Raw genomic sequence first — 19495 nt, 5'->3', positions numbered from 1 at the left:
AAACACTGAGCTTCTAACACAGTTTAAAATAGTGACACCTAATATACAGTTGTCTCAGCTTTCAGTGATTCAAAGTTACAATTTAATGAGTAATTGTCATTTGTGGTGCAGGACCCAACTACTCGAGGTCTGTGTTAAGAATGTACTTTGTTAAGAATGTACAGCCTTTAAAAAAGCCTGTTGCCAGCCCCAAACTGTATTTACTTATTTCTGGGGGGTGGGGAAGCAAAAAGTGATATATGCCCTTGACAAGGATCACAGAAACGGGAGCAGATACCTATAATCTGTAGCTTTGTTCACACTACTAGATTAAGACCTGCTTCCTCCTAAAAATGCCATTTTCAAAATCCCATGTGCGTGGGGGGATGGGGGACAGGGAGGTGAAGGGAGGAAACGGCAGCATCACAGCACCGCGTTGTGTTTATCAGCTATTCATAGACCATGATGAAATCTTCTCCAACTGTCTTCATGCCGTTTTTTTCATATCAGATTTGCTAGTGACACTTTTAAACAAGCCTATAAGCAACGTATTCTAATAAATCAGCCTATAAAAGCCCCTATTCCATTTAAATCTGGGCAATAAATGACTGATAGCTTCTGATCTTCCAATAGCAGAGATATGTTGTACTAATGCACATCAACCACGCAGCTTTTAAACAAACAAATTCCAGATTTCCGTCCTATTCTGCATGAAAGTTACTTGGGAGGAGAAGTTCAAAATGCATTAGTTCAGGAAGAGACACAAAAAAAAATGGCAAAAGCACCCCTCGTTAAACACCACCTACGAGAATTTACCATCTCACAACACGCTGCTATTGATTGTGCCCAGGCAGGATTACTTTCAACCCTTGTAATTTCAAATTTCCTTACCAAGCCTTACTTTGCACACAGAAAACCATCCTGCTGGGTGCTTTGCAAGCATTACTTGAACTAAGAAACAATCCCATCCTAAAATTTATTTCAGTTCTTTCTTCAACCAAAAACCTATATTTCTATACAGTTTCTTTCCATGTTACCCTCAATGAATGAGTGCGCTGAAACTTATTCTAAGAAGGAAACGAAGTAACTGATGAGCTTATCTTCTATATTTGGCATGCTGTCTACAAGCTACAAGTAGGTTTCATTAAAAAGTTTAAAAATTAACTTATCAAAGCACAACCGTGACTTCTCAACAATTGGAACAGGCACAAGTCTTCCATGACACCTGCACTCTTCGTAGGAAAAAACATAAAGAGATATCTTAAAATTCTGTTTATTTCTAAGTGTTATGAACCCATACTTGCCACCTTTGGAGCATCCATTTTGAAAATGCAACTGTTCCTTCTTTATTAAATCAGTTCATCTACTTTTATGCCTATGAAGTCTCAAATATTTCACTATCTTCATACAGCAAAATTCTTTCCATTACTGAAGCGTCAAACCCCCCAACATTCCGTTGCTTATGATGAAATACTGCACGAGTGCGTATTACACGCTGCTTTGAAAGTCCAAGTAACTTTCAGGATAGCCTCTAACAGAAATTATCAAACGAAACACAGAAGTAACCACTGACGCCTGTGACTTTAGATTTACAGTCTTACTGCTTTCCAAGTACTTCTCAGATAAGCAAAGCAACATAATTCTCAAAACCCCCCAGTACGAAGTGGTTATTATTTGTGCAAATGTTTCTCTAAATATGGTACTCGCGTATCTATACAGACACATGAATGAACTCTCACTGTTCCACCACTGCTTCAAGCACCAAAGGTTTTTATACAGAGTGGTACTGTAGCTTGTCACACGCTATGATAAAACAGAGAGACCTCAGTACTAAACAATTAAATAATATACTACAGTACGGTTTTTCACATAGGAAGCCAAGAAAAAGAAAATTTATGGTTCCCATGATAACTACAGCTTGATTGTGATACTGTTTTACACCGTATATTTGAACAAATGCATCGATTTACGATTGATGGGGAATTATAACTAAAGGACACAGTCACAAACTTTGTCTCACTCTTAAATAACACTGGTATTCAAAATGAATTTCCATGCCACTTGTACAGCTTGGTAAGGTGACTGGTTTGCTGGCAAGAAGAAAACAGGCTATAAAAGCATATAAACCGTATATATCAAACAACTCCTCTGACGTTATGGTGAAGCACACAGGGCTAAAATGCTGCATTTTAACTAGATTATGGACTATTTCAACATCGAAGAAATCATATTACATTCAGATTTGTCCATGTCATATTTGACTTGACTATACCATGACTCACAGCTACTACTAATCCATTAAATATATTTAAGCTTTGCATTTCTAAAAAAACATCAGTAACAAAAAACATTATTGGAGTTATTACTTTCAAAGACAAAAAATGCACGAAAATGAGGAAGTTTGGTAAGAGAAGCGAAATGAGAGTGTCAGACAAAACATCTGTAGACAACAGACAAAGAATACAATACTGAAAATGCAGAGACCCAAGACAAAAAAATGGTCACAGTTAAATGGCAAGCTTGGGAGGCTATCAGGAAGAATATTTTTCATCAAGAGGGGTGAAAAACACCTTGCAAGTAGAACTGCAAACAAAAACTACGTTCATAAGAGTGCAAAGTAATAAGAAGTCCTTTCACTAACGTCAGGTACATGAAGCCTGCTTGAAAAATCAATCAGGCTAACATTTAACCAAGATATGAAATAAATACTCCAAGAAAATAAGCAACAACTTATGTTTTTGGGATCTACTGTCACTGGAGAGGCTGAGGCAGGTTTTCATCTTTTTCTGCTGCATAAGGCCTCAGAGGTAGTTTTGGTCAAACCAAAGCAAACAGTAGCAAGACGGTATTCACCCAAAGAGGTCTGATAATCTGAAGGATAAAACAGGCTCTCTGTCCACTATACCACATAATATCTTGGTGTCAAACAGTGCTTTCGTGTCAATGGTGCACCAGTTTTGAAAGACGGTCACACCTTTAGACTACCAAGAACTACAGACCAGCAAGTCCAATGTCTCAGCAGGGCAAATAAGTAGAAGACACAAGAAACAGTGTTCATGGGCATGTAGCAAAGTACAGACTGCAGAAGTGACAATGATGTTTCCCATAGAAAAGTTCTGTCTTGCTAGTACATGAGAATTCTTTGAAGCAATTGGTAAGTGGTCGAAGTCTGAGATAACTTGGATGACCAGAACACATGCCAGCTACTGAACCAAGGTCCTCCACTAATGGTTCCTAAAGAAACTAAGCTACAACAGCGCAAGAGGGAAGGTCTTCACATGGCTAAGTAACCAGTTAAAAGCAGGATAAAAAGCGTTAGGAAACATGATTTGGCTCTTTTCTATGACAAGACCTGTGTTGTTTAGTGTGGACACAAAAGATCAACAAACAGGTGGTGAGCCTTGAAGTGAGTTTGCTGGTAATATTAACAATTCATTTCGCTAAAACTGAAAATCAACTATGCAGGAAGCAGCAGACCTTCATCGTACCTGGCAGAGGTGTAATAAAATGCAGATGAGATTCAGCACAGGGAAACAGAATGCAATGCACCTGAGAAAATACAATCCAACTGTTTTACATATATTTTACTGACCTCTGAGCTGATTACCTCATTCTCAAAAAACATCTGGAAGCTAGAAAAAATAGACCTAGGAAAAGTAGATTTGTCAAAAGAGTAGAGTGAAAGCTAAGTATACTGAAGGAAAAAAAACAAACAAACCAACCAACCACAGAATGGTAACAGAGATGAGATGTACCAGTCTGTGTGGTGCCCATATATTGCCACGGTGCCAGTGTTCGCGCTGCCCACCTCTACTTCAAGAGTTAAATTACCAAAGGACCAAAGCAGGGTGACGGGCATTCAAACACCCTTCAGAATCTCCAGCCTCAAGAAGGGACAACCAGGGAGAGAATAAGAGAGTCTGCGAAGTCAGGAGTGGCACGGAGCAGGTAAGTAGGGAACCATTGTTCCCTTTTTCTTTTAACAAGGAAACTCGAGAACATCAAACAAACTAGCAGGTGGTAGGTTCAAAATAAAACAAATAAAAGGAAGCAGTTCTTCATACACTGTGTACTTAAGCTGCAGAACTCATTGCCACGGTCCCAGTGGAAGCCAAGAGTTTACACAGACCAAGACGACGAGATTAATTCATGCAAGAAAAATTCATTAAGTGTTACCTATCACTTTTTCCGAGGTGATTCTGAGCCACAAAGTTGCGGAGGCGAAAGGGGCTTGCTCTGTTCCGCCATAGCCTCCACTGCAGCCACTGTGAAACAAGATTGTGGATGAAACAGACCCTTGGTCTCAACTAGCAAATCTACTCTCTGGTACTAAAAAAGCAAGACTGTATTCATAACATGGTTTTAATAGCTCTTGACATATATACTACTTCAATAATACACAATTTCCAGTATATCATTTCACCTTCCTTTCATGAAGGAACTGTATTTCAGTCAATGTTATCAGTACTTTAAGAATGCAGCTGAGATTACAACATTTGAGAGGACCACAGCATCAATGAGACAAAGAAGCCCAAAATAATGATTATCAGACTCTCCTGAAGTTCTACCATTCCTGTATAAGAGATTAGCCTAGTAAAACAACAAAAAATTCAAAGAGTTTATGATCTAGTTTCAACTCTTGGGGAAGAAGAAAAAAAAAGAAAGTATATAAGGGTAGTAACAAAAATGCTGATAATACTACATACGGCAGCACTAGCATTATGCTAGTCAGTACCTACAGTGGTCCTTAAATTCAGTGGGGGAGTAACTAAAAGTTGTGTTATACGTGGAAATGTTCAGAATAGTGAACTTGTATTAAAAACATTTTTTCACATTTGAAGGAGAAAGAATGAAAAACAACACTAAGTGGTGAAAAAATTAAATCAGAAAAACTATTATTATTTTAAACAGCAGTTGTAAGAGATAATATCAACTCGAAGCACTGGCCTGAAGTTCTGCTGCTGTTATAAAAAGGTACTTAAAATAACTACAACATATTTAGGTTAAGCACTTAAAGGAATTACTGGAAGACCGAATTCAATCCTTCTCCAATCCACAAGTCACCGTGCAACGTCTTAGCTGATGAAAACAAACCCTCTGTGTTACTTGTGAAGTGGGGATCATGGCCATCTCCCAAACTAGGGATACAATTTTTTTTTCTCCTTGACAAATACAGAAGACATGGCACTGATGGTTGCAAATGCTGGAAGAATTCCACCTCTCAGCATCTTCCAGCCCTTGCTGCTTCCTCCAACACAAGAAAGGTGCTGCTGCCATTCATTCCATGCAGAGCACAGCCCAAGCCCGAAGGCAGCAGCCCGTGCCCAGTACAGGAGAGGTCTTCTGCTAAACCTCCCTCAGGCGCAAGACAGCACAAGCCAATGGTTTATTTTCAAGGACTCTTAATGATCAAAGTTCTCACAGGTACAGCAAAACTCACCATAACCCCCATACCACACCTGACAAATTCCCTACCCTTGCTTGGAACCACACAGTTCTTCAAAGAGATTGTTTGGTTGTAGTTGAGTTTAGCCAAGTTAAATACTTGACTTGAGATGCAAGAACCTCACAGAAAACATGAGTCAAAATGGCTAATAACACAGCATAGAATAGAAAGCATATTATCTAAACTCTTTCCACTCCTAAAACTAAACTCTGTGTATGAGAATCACAGACTATTCGGCAGAGCTTATTCAGGAAATGGTGTAGGAAAAGGGGAAAGCTTACAGTCCCTAAACTTGGTACACAAAATAGAATTGTTTAGAATTGACTTCTGAGAAAAATATTTAAATGATAAAGATGTAAATTCTGAAAAATACCAAACTAGTCAGACGCAGACTCTGAACACTTAAAACAGGTTTAAGTGTTAAATGTCAGACCAACTCTGCTTTTAAGGATAATGTTTATCTACTTCATGAGAGCAGTAGTAAGGCAAAATTAACACTTGGTAAAGAACCAAGACCATCTGATGAGAGCTGCTAGGTAAACAGAAACTATTACAAACCCCAATATGACAGACCTCAAAACACATCATTATGAACCTGGTGTACCAGTCTGGAGTAGTGCTCAGGTTCCTGGCTTATGACCATCTGCTCAGGGCACCAGCCTTGAGAAGAAGAAACATCATCCCAACACTGAGAGGTGCATGCACTAACCAGATATTTTTGCCTTCTATCACTTCCATGCATAACTGAGACAGCATCAAATTCATGGACTGGATGTGAATGTACTTTTCCTTATGTATATATGTATGTATAGCAGAACTAAGTGCTCAAAACTCCTCCTGACCTTTCAGCGAGCCTTGCGCTTTTGCACAGACCATACATCACCAAGTCAGCATCAGAAAGTGGGAACACACCCCCACTGCTCCTAACTTCCCACCCACACTTTTTTTTTAGAGGCAACACTGATTCTCAATTCCTCTTAAGCCCTTCCTGTAGCAATGCCCACCACTCCAGACACCTCCAAATTTAATCCACTGGAATAAGCAGCCTTTAAATTAAGGTGTTATAAGGTCATATAGCAAGCAAGATGATCGGATTAAAGAGGAAGTGGAGTTAATACTGAGTCACTATTTTAAGTTCTGCCTTCAAGACAACAGCATGATAGCCTTTCAAGTGCAAACCAGTCTTCAAGCAGGAAGGCTAAGAGTTTTTTTTGTTTAAAAAAAAAGTTTTCTTTCTTTTTTAAATCTGAACATGAAATGCAGGGCAAAAATTCATCAGACAGACAAGATCTGGTCCCAGAGACAGATGTTTTACAGCTGTGCTTTGGGCTTCCTAAAGCCCATTAGAGCTAGCACATACAGTTCCTAATGTAAACAAGCTGCTTTTAGTAACTACAATATTCACTCTGAACACACACAACGCTAGTTAGGGCCACCACTCCTCACGGTTTTCACCAAAAGCAGCTTGCAACACCCTCAACGCCTTGAGTAACTCCCCCTCCAGCTTCCACTGCCATCTCCAGTAGGTCCTGAAAATTAATTTTTTAGATTAAACCTGCAGAGAGGAATCTAGATGATGTACCACATCGGGGTTTTTTTTATAACTATGGCAAGTATTTACCTTCCATCAAGGCATGTACAATTGCCCAAAGCTTGAGAAAAAGAGGAAAGCAAGCATGAAATTCCACTCTTCCACCTGCTAAGAAGCTCCCTTCTGTCATCCTGAAGGCAGGTCGCACAACTGACTTCACAGAACAGCCAGGGCTCCTCAGGAAGCCAGCAGCTCCGCGTGCCATGCTCCTGCTATGCTGAAAGAGTCACCTCAAGTGGGCAGGTGGCCTGAGCAGGAGCTGCAGTCAGGATCCCTGATTTCTTTTAAGGTGTTTAATACCTCTGCTGAGCTACACGGTGTAAACTGCCTGTTCCTCTCTCTGGAGAACAGCAAGAGTGTAGTATTACAAGAGTAACTAAGCAGCATGTTATTTTACTCTCAATATAATTTTTTACCTACTTTAAACAACTAACAGTGTGCTCATTTTGCTGTGAGAAAGCTTCAGACTGTGACAGGAAGTAATGGTTTTAACCATCTACTATGACCAAGAGCTCTCATACCTTCTCAAACCAACACCAATAATCTAGATACTTAAGATAAAACTCAGAATAACTGAATCCACTGAATTAAACATTAATTTCATAAAATTTGAGACATACAAATTGACTCAGAAGGTCGATGTACCTAATGGAGAACTTCACACTTGCAAAAAAAGCAACCAAACAAAACACCATACACCACCCCCCAGCAATATACTTTCTTGTGAATAAATTGGTCTAAAGATTATATACATTAAATACTTTTAATCTGAAATCTCAGACAAGACATTTATACATTAGTGAATCTTTAAGGCTTCTGTTGTACCTCAAGAAAACGTATTTCTGGGCAGCAGATTATTAATTCTAACAAACTGTTTATAGCATGCAATCCATACCATCACTAGAATAAACAAATTTTAATATCAATTTGAACTCAGGCCAGCACATTTTTCTTGTGGTGTCCTTTGCTTCATAGACAACAACTATTTCTGTTTCTCCCATGAAGGTTCCCAGGCAACTGATCCAATCCACTTGCTCACTGCCACCAAAATGAAAAGATGAAAAGGCCTTGCTGCTCTCCAAGACACCGGCCCCTTAGCACCAGCTCTGGTGTTCATCAGATCCTTTTATGAGCATGGTTGATTCATTACAACAGCAAAATGCTCTCCATTTTACTGAGTTATTTCTCTGCCATTTTAGTGAACTGAAGTGGTTCACAGAAGGACCTGACAAGCTCTGCTGCCATGTGGCTGGGAGGAAAGGTGCAGGGGGACAAAGGCGGAGAGGAAACTTCCCCTTTCACAACAATATCCAGTTAAATTACCTCACTGCATTTCTCAGACCATACCCTGAGTTATAAGTTATTAGATGGACCCCAAGAAGGCATTCAATAGCTTGCAGCTATCTTCAGAGCTTAAAAAAACCTGTTGTACAAAAACTGCCATAATTAAAGTACTCCAGCAGAAAAAAAGTTCTTACAAATGTAACAGCAAGATAAGAACAACTTAATTAGAAGAAAAGGGTAAAGAAAGCTTTTCAGATTTCCCTATACTTAGGAAAAAAAAAAAAAGCACCCTGGGGAAATGACCACCCATCTCAGTAAGTGTTCTGATGGAGAAAATCTACAAGTATTTCTCATAAGAAGAAAACAGCAAGAACTTTGCCTTTTCTCCTGACGTTGCCACCAGTATCCACATACACCAATTACATGAAGGCTGACATGAATGTTTTCAGACTCCAAGAGAAAAACATCTGGAGGGAGGCAGTCGAGCCAGCGCGTTGCAAGGTGCGGTACCACAGGCGAGTCACAAAGTGCTCTCGATGCCTGGCCCCCGGGTTTTCTGCCCAGTGATTTCTCTCCAAGGATCGATCTGCCTCGTTCTGTGATGGACTGCCTACTGAGGATGTGCCGTTTCACTTGAGAAGCAAGAAGCGAACGCATATCAAATATATCACTCCCACAGCCAAACTGAATCGATGGCAGCAGCAAACAGGACAGCTCAGCTGCTGGAGTTCTTAACTTGCTATTCCAAGTTCATTGCCTACTTGGTGGCATCTCAAAACAGAAACAACTCATTTCAGTATGTACTGATGAGAAAAAGCACCCTGCCCCAAAACACCACCACTGTTACACATCATCAAATTGGACAAGGGTTTTTCAGCCTTCCTGACTCTGCCTACGAAAAATCTTCATGCTGGACGGCCACAGAGCACACCTCAGGTCTCGAAGTGCCATATCTACAGAGCCATGAAGGAAAACAGCAGCAGATCCCAGATGCCACACCAGGGGATGAGATGCGGCCTGCAGCCTGCATCCATCCCAGCTGGCTCTGACATATTTGCCTCCAGGAGCCCCTACCAGTCCAGTTCCTCCCACAGCAAAAAATTTACACCCCCATAATACACAGTCCAGTTGTGCTTCTGCTCACACGATAATCTCAGTGTGGGAATCGCACGGGACCCACTGATGAGGCAGAGGTTGCCCATCCTTCACCTGGCGAGGCAGGCGGAAAGGAGTTCAGGTTCCTTTTCACTGGGGAGATGGGGCAGGGAAAGGGGACCGGTGGCGGAAGGAGAGAAACAGACCAAGAAGATTAATGTTTTAAATAACTGTGTGAGGGAAATTTCTTACGAGAAGAGCAATGGAAGCAATTCCTTTCACCTGCCATCTCTTTTTTGGAGCCACGGTTTTCTTTTTTAACACTGCAAAATTAAGTCATCATTGGTTTGGGCAGGGGCGAGCAGGGGTGTGAGCTGTCAGTTTATGTCCTTGAGAACCAGCCATTCACAAACTCAAGTCACCTTAACCATAGCATTTCTCAAAATCTAACTGTGATAAGTGGAATGCCACAGAAAAACACCCCCCCTTCCTTTTTTTTTTCTTTTTCCCTCTGCAGTTCCAGTGCAACATCTAACACGCTTGACTTCTAAGACCACCTCCTACAACAACTACCAGACCTAAGTTGGAAAGCCTGTTTCTGTTCCAGCGCTGCCTTTAACAAGCTGCTGCTTCCAACTGCAATGCCATTTCTAGGAAAACACACCTCCCTCCTTCTGCATGGCTGCCACAAAGTTCAAATCCTGTTTAAAACACCAAAGTACATTGACCAAGAGTCACTTCTGTGAGGGAAGGTGGCACGGGCTGGAGATTACTGCAGAACTGTAGTAAAGGAGAAGCAGGTGGAACTGATGCAATTTTTTCAGTCACCTCTGATAAGGTTACAATGGAATTAGAGAAGCATGTAACTGCGTTCACATCTTTCTGTACAGAGGGGAAAAAAAAAAAATAAAACCACAGCAAAATGGCAATGTACCTTCTCAGAGATCAAGATAGAAAGAGGGGGGCAGTGAAGCTGAAGCCTGCTTATCCACTGCCCCATCAATGAAAGAACGATGACGAATAAGGCTGTACTTCATTCAAAGAGCCAAGTGAATGCAAAGCACAGCAGACACCTTGTAACGGTACTGATAAATAAAGTGAATTACTTAGCAGGTCTCTCCCAGACTTACCTCCTGAGGCAGTCCAGAATCCCCTACTTAACTCACTTTCTGAATGATTCCTTCCTAAATCAAGAGAGATATTAAATTGTTCAATATAAACTCTCAGTTTAATTCTTCACGGTTAAAATAACTTGAGGCAAGAATTATACTCTTAGTGAGAATCCCCTCATCAGAGTTTAAAGGAATCTCTGAACTTGCATGAGCAGTGGCTACAGCGAGTGACACAAGCCCTTCGTTGAAGTCACCCTGATGTGACCACAGCAGCCTGTGAAGTCTGCAAGATCCGCCCAGGAACTAGCACCACAACCCAAGTGCCTCTCAAACCAACACCCAGAGATGACGACCTGCCTGCATTTTGCTTTGCAATAAACCACCAAGTCCAACAAGAAGCTACTCCAGTCCGATACCAGCACAAACCAGTGCACATCCTCAATAAGCCACAGGATTTGCCTGGATGTATGCCAGGCAGTTGAGACAACACAAAGAAAAAATCATATTCTTAGATCTTATTTCGAGCTAATAGTCACAGTTAAGGTTGCTTAGGTATTTCTGATCCCACATGAACAAACACCACACATTCAAATGCAGAAGTAAAAGCAGCAAGCTACCTGGGATGACAGATTTCTGTCCTACCCAGGAATAAGTAAGATTTTGAAAACATTTGTTATATCCTAAATGACTAATTAAGATTCATCCTTGAAATTTACCTGCCTCTCACCTACAGACAATTTCATCTCTGCCTTATCAGAGCAATATTTGAACATCTGTTAGCCTCATCATTACCTTCCTTTAATCCTCCTTCTATTGAGGATTAAAAACAAAGTCAGTTGTATCTCCTTTCTGGTTGTCTTATTTCCAACTTGAAGAAACACTAAACTGCTGTTCTCTACAATCCAGACTGACACACACTCCTGCAAAACATTTTACTGAGTAACATTTCAGCTTTGGATTTCGATCTAAACGACTACATCGATTAATCCTCCCTGAAGCAAGGAATATTTTCTTATTATAAGTTATCATGGACTCAGGCTTCACACTTACCAGCTCACTCAAGTTGTTAATACCGAAGACTTTAACCAAATTTCTCTATTCCTCTCGTGTAAGGGCTTGTTTCACACGTCCCCCAGGACAGCACTACCTTAATGCCTTCCGTGACGAAGACTTCTTCTCCTTGTTTTGTCCTATCGCTGACCTCTACACTTGTAAAATTCCAGCTTTCAGTTCAGTTTTAGTTAGCTTTCTCTTGAATACTCTCTCAAAAAATGACTGGTATGGTGTTCCTTTGCACCTAGAGACTGCCCATTTTAACAAACCCTGTTTACCCTGTAAATAAATCCACAGGCTTCCTGTTTTAAGGCCCAAGACAAAAGTGCCTTTATTAAAGTCTTCCTTGGACTCCCTCCAGGTTCTGATCTGCTTTACCACCAGTGACATAGTTCTTGGTCTCCAAACCTCCTCTACTCCTTTAAAAACGTCACAATCCCTCAATGGGAGCTCCTGTCCATACCCCAAATGTCTGTGTTTGGCAAGGGACATCCCACAGCAGCTACCCCCATCTCACAAGAAGCGCGATGAGAATCAACTCTGCCTGCTCGCAACTACTTTGTGCACAGAGTGAGAAGATGAACTACTACGGCTGTATTTCTCAACTGTTAAATCACACGGGAATGCCGTTTTCACAAAAACACAGTTTGACATGACGAGAGGCTGTTCCTCTTTGACGGGTCGTGAAGAACCACTGGGAAGTCGCCACCAGGCCGCAGCGCCCAGCGGCCTCCACTCTGGCTCCCACCAGCCCCGAGGCCTAACGCGGGATTTCCTCGGGCTTTGGTGCAGCCAGGCAGCTCTCTCCACACCAACTAAAGTATCCTCCGTGCTTTAGATAGAAAGCAGCATTATTAGGAGATGAAACACGTGTTTATTTTGCAACATGTCCTCATTACCTGAGACTGGCAAGAAAAAGCAACTTCACTAAGCAAACGGAGGATAATATGAATTGGAGGGAAGATTAAAAACCCAATAGGAAAGAAAGGCATAACCTGAAGAGGAAGAAAAGCTGAGGGGAGGCAACAAAGAAATAAAAGGCTTAGATTTCAGAGCAGGGATGGTTTTGCTGCATAAAAGGAATCATACTTTGTACATCTGATGTACACCTCCATAAAATGCTACAAGAAGTGACGCTTATTTTGTAACAGAAATCAAAATAAACTGTGGGGCAAGCCAATTTCTTTCAAAAATCCCTAAGAAGAAATGTTAAAGCCAGCTACCTGTTGAAGTTCTTGCAGTAAACAGAAAGCTCAACTGAACGGCTTAAAAAGTGACTCAAGGACATTAAAACTGAAGTGCTTCCAAAACTATTCAGCATTGGATTCTCCACATGCTGGCTGCTCCCAGGCAAGGTAGGCTACCGCACTGCTCACTACCATCACCAGCCCACATTAAACAAAGCCCGAACAGAATAACCTCTAGGATCAGGACCGTACACGTGAAATTTAATTTTCCTCCCAGAACCACTAGGAAGGAGGCATACATTTTGGCTGCAACGACTTTTTCCAGACAATTGATTCTCCAAGTTATTTATTCCCCGCCATTCCCCTCAAGGCCCTCTCGTCACAGCAACTGCCTGTGTCAGAGGAAGGTTGGACGCAGCTCCCATGAAAGCCAAGCAAAACCACACCCAAAGTAGCTATATAGGTCACTACAAAGCAAAGCCAGCCCTACATCGTGACAGCAAGGGCTGCTGGTTAGTTCCTATAGGCCAATAAGCTTTCCGAGTCATGTATCACCATGCTCTGCTAATACAGTAGCTTATTTCATAATTAGCACTCTGTCACCGAATTTCAACTTTTAAATGAAAATGGTTAAATTAAGTAGTATTTTTTTAAGGAGAATGTATTTGGTGCAAAAGTGGCAAAATAATCAGAATGTTTAGAAACCACTACTGAGCAGCATTCGTGGAATGAGAAGCCAACAGCACGAAGATCCTTGGTTTTGACTTGGCTTCTTCTAGGTACATGTGTACATCTTTGAAAAGTCACAATGTTGGAAGCTAAGAGCTAATCAGCTTTCGTACACTTAAGAATATCCTTAAGAGCTTTGTTGTCATACTCAGGCACTTGGAATGTGTCCTTCAGGTCATAGCCTCCTTTTTTGTTTGTTTGTATCATCCCTTCCAACCTCGTTTTCCAAGGAAGAATTTTAGCGTGCAGCTATGATGTGGTATGTTCCACGACTGCTGATCTCAGGTAACATACAAACCACTAAAAGTTACAGTTAGGTTCTGCGGACAGAAAGAAATCAAGAGGAAAAACTGTTCCATCAGGTTTCAGTATCTTGTCAGAATCGTAATAAAAACATGGGATGTTTCTGCATGTTGTACCTCACTCCTTCCTTTGAAAGAGTTCTAAAAATAAATTATCCTCGGAGCTTCCCTTTGCCCTTTTTATCACTGCCAAAATATAGGCAATATCTGAGACTTTCTTCCACAAAAATCCAGCGGTTTGAATTTGTGCAAACAAGCTATTCACAGAAATATAAATGGTAAGAAGCAATGAAGTTAATGCCTGTCCTAATGATGAAGCTAAATAGATGCAGTAAATTAATACAATAACTTTTCAGTTGGAAAAGTGAAATCTAAAGCCTCACCTACACACAAAAGACTCATTTGTAAAAAAAGACAGTTTAATTATTTACTAAAATGTGCAGTTCTCTCATGCATACAGGGAACATAAAAATAACATAAAAGTATCACCCGTGTTACTTACGGGCATCCGTTAACCAGCTCATAAATCTGAGCAGTTAGTGATCTGTTATAGCAGACAAATACAAAAGGGTTTGGAAGCCAGGACTGAAGGGAACTGGGGGACGGAGGATGTTCAGACACACACAAGTTGGCACGCAGTTGCCTGCGTCCTTGCTAGCCACACAAATTCATCTGAATAATGCTGGATTCCCAAGAGCAAGCACCAACCAGCAGATTCTAAAAGCTTTCCCTCTGAAAACTAATGTAAAAATTAGATTAATAGAAAATAAGGGACGGAGTTAAGGCACGGGATCCAAGGCAGCGCATGTGTTTATTTCCATCCTGTTCCTTTCTGGTTACTTTTTTCCTCCTCCCACCTTAACAACCCTTACATATCACACCACCACACACTAAAACCAAAACAAAAAACCCAACAGCCAGCTGCTGTAGGATGCGATGGACATGGCAAACCACAGAGGCTCTGCAAGATCTCAGCAGCATTTTGAAAACCCGCAAAGCTCCTGTTACTCAGCCCTTCCACCTTTACAGAAAATCACGCCTAGGTTGGTTTTTGGTTGTTTGTGGAGGCTTCAAAGCCACGTATCTTTACAACTACAAATCCTCCTCCAGCAAGGGCACAAGCCACGTCAGAGGGGACAGAACCGGGCCACAGGTCCCTGTGCTGACACTGAGCGGCCACCGGTGCCAGGCCTGGGGCCTACGCGTCACCTTGTCACTGTCCTCCCTCTGCTCCCAGTAGCTTCACCTCTCCTCGCAAATAACTCACTTCACATCTAGCAAAGTCCTAATATCTGAGCACTAATGGGAAATATCACGCATGTTCATCAAAAGCTTTTTAGCACAGAACAACAAATAACCTGAGCAAAGCTTTTTTTCATGCGAGTTAAGTGACCCCTCTACGTGGGTGGGGAAGGCCTCGCAGTGCTCCTTCCACCTAACTCTTCAGGTTTCCGCATTACCCAAATTCAAAAGAAAATGGTCACAACTCAAACCTCCCACGACTCATTTCATTGCAAGAAGGAGCAGTTGCACTGTGCTTCATTTTGACTGGTATTCTCACAGCACTGCGCCCTCAGAAATTGTTATTTTCCCAAAAGGACTGTGTGATCTTCACCTGTGATCAGAACTTTCCTTAATTACTGAAGAGGCAATAAAATCGGTCTGGGTTTCAAATCTGGGCAAGTTTCTTCCACTGTTTAAATAACCTAACCAAGATTTACAAGTAATAACAGAAATATCATTACATTGTTAAATATTTAGTAAGATATTTGGTCAAATATGATTATCCAAGTAGTATGAGTGAATCACTAATACAGTTAAACTTGCAATCACAAGCATTTAATGCTCTTCTGAGAGCTTGTTCTACAGCTTTCATGACATTCTTTATATGTTTCTTATTATTAAAAAGCTCAAGAAAGACTGAAAATAAGCAGTTTACGTTAACAGAGACACAGGACAGGGGATGTGTGAATCTGCAATATTTTCCAATGCTATAGTAGGGGAAATTTTATTTTGCGAAACTGTTTCAAAACTTCAAATGATGTCTCATACAAAAAAATAATTACTTTTTCCAAGCAGTTGTGGTTTTATCCTAGAGGAAAATAGCACACTATCAAAAGGATCTCTGTGAAACCCTGAGCGCATTTACACCACCAAACAAGAGGAAACAAGCAACATTCCCGCTTTTAGTAGCTGGAAATAGGAAAATGTAAAGAATGTAATTGTTCTAATCACCTGTTACAAACCTCAGAAACAAATGGTTAATTTTCCCCTGGACTGCATCTGATTTTAAAAAGGCATTACCGGATTTTTTTCTGCGGCTGTTAAAAAGGCAGACCTCTCAGAAGAAGCCCTCTCCAATCTCCTCACCATTAAGTTCGCCAGCAACCCTGCCATCTAGAATGTGTTTTATGCAGAATAACTGCCTTTTTTTTTTTGCTTCTAATTTTTTAAGTGTTGGAAACTTTCAGGATAGAAACTAGAGAGCTTCCAAGTTCCTCTTCGCAGCGCCTGGCAATGTGAAGGAGAGAGTTCTGCAAACGTGCCCCAAGCATCCAGCTACATTTAGCTTTCAGCCTTTTTATTATCATTGTCAATGAATGGGCCCCAGTCAAATTAAAGCTGCCATTTTAGGTTAAAGACTAGAGAGCCTCTGTTGTGCAACAGCGAGACAAAAACACTCCAAGCGACAGATGCAGCACTCTCATTGGAAAACGATGGATTTCAACTTTTATTAAAAAAAAAAAAAGAAAAAATTAATAGTAATTATCGATCATGCTTTTTAATATGAATTATATATTGATACTCACACATTACCGCAAACTAACGGGATTTATAATTGGGATAAATCAGCTACCCATGCTGCTAAGGTCATAGTCATTAAGATTTTTTTGCCGTCGTTAGAATGGATGATCTGTGAGGAAATGAACAGAAACATTTTTTGTTCAACTTGCTTGCTTGTATCTCCGCTAGTCCCATACACCACGAGAAAAGAAAAACAAACAAACAAAAAAGGCAAACACGCTCTCCCGAAAGCCATCTTCCAGGATAAACACAGCTCGCAATCTGCTTTGATGAAAGTAAAATCGAGGCGCACATCGACACAGAAACAAACTTATCGCATCGAGGTTATTCTAATATTACCGAGCCAAAAATCCACTAAGGACCAAGAGTGGCTGGGGGGGAAGAGGAGGAAAATAAAAAAAGAAAAAAGAAAAAAGCTTATCGCAAATTAAAAAAAAAAAAAAAAAAAAAAAAAAGCCCTTTTCGGTAGTTGGGAGGCACGCTCGGTCCCTTCCCAAACGAAAACAAAGGCAGAAAGTGGGTAAGTGCGGGAGAGTTGCGCGGCGCCGAGCGGCCCCAGCGCTGGGCAGGGAACTCCGGGCATCGCTACTTTCCTTTTGTCCATTGTCTGTTTAAAAAACAACTAGTTTAAACCCGGGCGTCAGCGGGGTGTAGGAGTGAGCCGAGGAAACCGGCTCCATTTCCAGCCCCTGCCCCACAGCCACCCCCTTCCCAGGCACCCTGACCCACCCCCCCATCAGACACCCACCCGGGAAGGCCCGTCCGGCGGCGTGGGGCCTGCCCGCAGGGGCTCTCCCCGGCGTGGGAGCGCGTCCCCCTGATGTAACGCTACCGGGATAAACGAAGGCAATGTAATGATGGCTGCTCATTGCCTGCAGCGCCTTCTCCCTGAGACTCACTAACAACCCTGCCCCCCTCCCCCCGCCACCGCACACACACACACACACACACACACACACACACAGAGACACACGCGCGCACACGCGCTGCCCGCTCCGCGCCGCCCCGCACTGCGCGCCCGCCGGCCCCGCTCCGCTCCCCGCCGCCCCCAGCCCCGCGGACCGGCCGCGGCCTCAACCCCCCCGCCCCGCGCCCTGACCGCTTGGCCTCAAACCACCTTTTTCCGCTCACCCTCAAAATGGCCCGGAACGGGGCTGGGGGGAGCGCCCCGGCCCCGACCCCATGTGCGCGGTGGCGGCGCCACCCGACCGCCCCGACCCGCGGCTGGCTCCGCGCCGGCGGAGCGAGGTGCCCGGCGGGGTGAAGCCCCTATTATGCGGCGTCCGCCGGCACCGCTCCGGCTGCCTTAGGTAGCGTCCTCCCTTCCCGTCCCCTCCCTCTCTCCCCCGCTCCCCTTTCTTCTCCGGCCGCCGGAGAGCGCCGGCCGCCCCCTGCCCCCTCCCGGTGCCGCCCCCCTCCCGCCGCCACCGCCGGGGCAGGACGATCCCCCCGCCGCGCGCACCGGCGGCCGGAGCGGCACCTCGTGCTCCCGCCTCCCTCCTCCTCCTCCCCGCCCGCCTTCCTGCCGCCCGCCGCCACCCACCGCCCGGCCTCCGCTGGGGGTGCCCCCGCTGCGGCCCGGCCCCGGCCCCGCCGACCCATGTGCCGGCGCGGAGCGGGGAGCGCGGCGGGCGGGGCGGTGCCGGGCCGGGCCGTGCGCGGCGGGGAAGCGCCCTCACTTTGTTAGCGCTTGTTGTGCCGCCGCGGCCGCCGGGAGCCGTCGGCGTGGTCAGCGGGGGAAGCGCTCCCGCGGCCATCCCGGCCGGCGCTGGGCCCCGCCGCCCCCGCCCGCCGCGGCGCAGTTTCGCTCAACTTTTCCCGGATTTTTAGTCACCCTCCAAACTTGCGGAGAGAAGCAGGGGGGCGGGGAGGGGAAGGGGCGCCGGCGCTCCGGCTCCCCGGTGCCCTCCCCTCCCCCGAGGCGAGGAAGGCGGCCGGCCGGCCGCAGCACAACAAAAAGCCATTTACACCCGGGGAAGTGCCCCGCTGAGACACCCCCACCGCCCCGCCTCGCCCAGAGCCGCGGCGGGGAGCAGCATCCCCCACCCCCCCCGGACCGCCGCCGGCAGCCAGCACCCCCGCTCCGCGCCGCTCCGCTGGGGACGGAGACCTGCCGCGAGTCCCCGGCTCCATGGCCGGCGATCGCCCGCCCGCCCTCCCTCCCTGCGCGCCCAGCGACGTGCGGGGTCACTCACCGGGCCGGTGCGTGGCCGTCGGGGGCCGTTGGGGACCGGTGTCCCCCGCTCGCTCCCTCGCTGCCCTCCGCCGAGGGGCCGGGGAGGAGGAGGGGACACGCTCCGGAGTTGGTGCCGCCGGCCGGGGGGGGGGTGAGGCGGGGTGCGGGTCTCACACACACGCACACACACACACACACACACGCACGGAGTTGCTCGCTCGCACCGGGGCTGGGCTAAGAAGGGAGGAGGGGGATCCCTGACCGGGGCGGGCGAAGGAAGGGTGGAAGGGAGGGGAGGGAGAGAAAGGGTCAGCGCGGGTCTCGGGTAGTTTCGAGGTCTCCGCCGGGTCCCGGCTCCGCTTCGCTCCTTTGTGTAATTTCACTCGATTCAAGTTTAATCCGATAGTTCCCGAGCGAGCGCGCCCGCCGAAGCCGAGCCGAGCGCGACACCAGCCAGGCGGCTGCCGCGGCTGCCGCCCCCTGCGCCCGCCCGCCCCCGCCGCCTCCTCCCCTCCCCTCCCTCCGCCGCCACAAGGCGCGCCCCCGACACCGCCCCCTCCCCGGGGGCGAGCGCCGCCGCGCGCCACGCCCCCCCGTAACGTCACCGCCCCGCCCGGCATAATTTATGCAACGAGGAGAGAAGGGGGGAAGAAAAAAAAAGAAAAAAAAAAAAGAGAAAAGGAAAAAAAAAAAAACACAACAGCACCGGGCAGGGGAGGGGCGGGGGTCACTAACC

General features: G+C 44.9%; 1 protein-coding gene across 6 annotated transcripts in view; it reads right to left on the bottom strand.

Moving 5' to 3' along the window:
• CHD7 (chromodomain helicase DNA binding protein 7) overlaps positions 1-19247 on the bottom strand; it is a 132153-nt gene extending 112906 nt beyond the window's left edge. For 3 of the 6 annotated variants that reach the window (XM_065053625.1, XM_065053630.1, XM_065053631.1), the window contains exon 1: positions 18779-19240. The gene's annotated coding sequence lies outside the window, so the exon portion shown is untranslated. Of the gene's footprint in view, positions 1-4155; positions 4245-16588; positions 16693-17331; positions 17403-18778 lie in introns of those variants that run through there. The other 3 variants (XM_065053626.1, XM_065053629.1, XM_065053627.1) reach the window with 3 other exon arrangements.
• Positions 19248-19495: the final 248 nt, after the last annotated feature.

Source organism: Columba livia, chromosome 2 (genome assembly GCF_036013475.1).
Source record: "Columba livia isolate bColLiv1 breed racing homer chromosome 2, bColLiv1.pat.W.v2, whole genome shotgun sequence".
Classification (NCBI taxonomy): domain Eukaryota; kingdom Metazoa; phylum Chordata; class Aves; order Columbiformes; family Columbidae; genus Columba; species Columba livia.
This window is presented reverse-complemented; position numbering and strand designations above follow the sequence as displayed.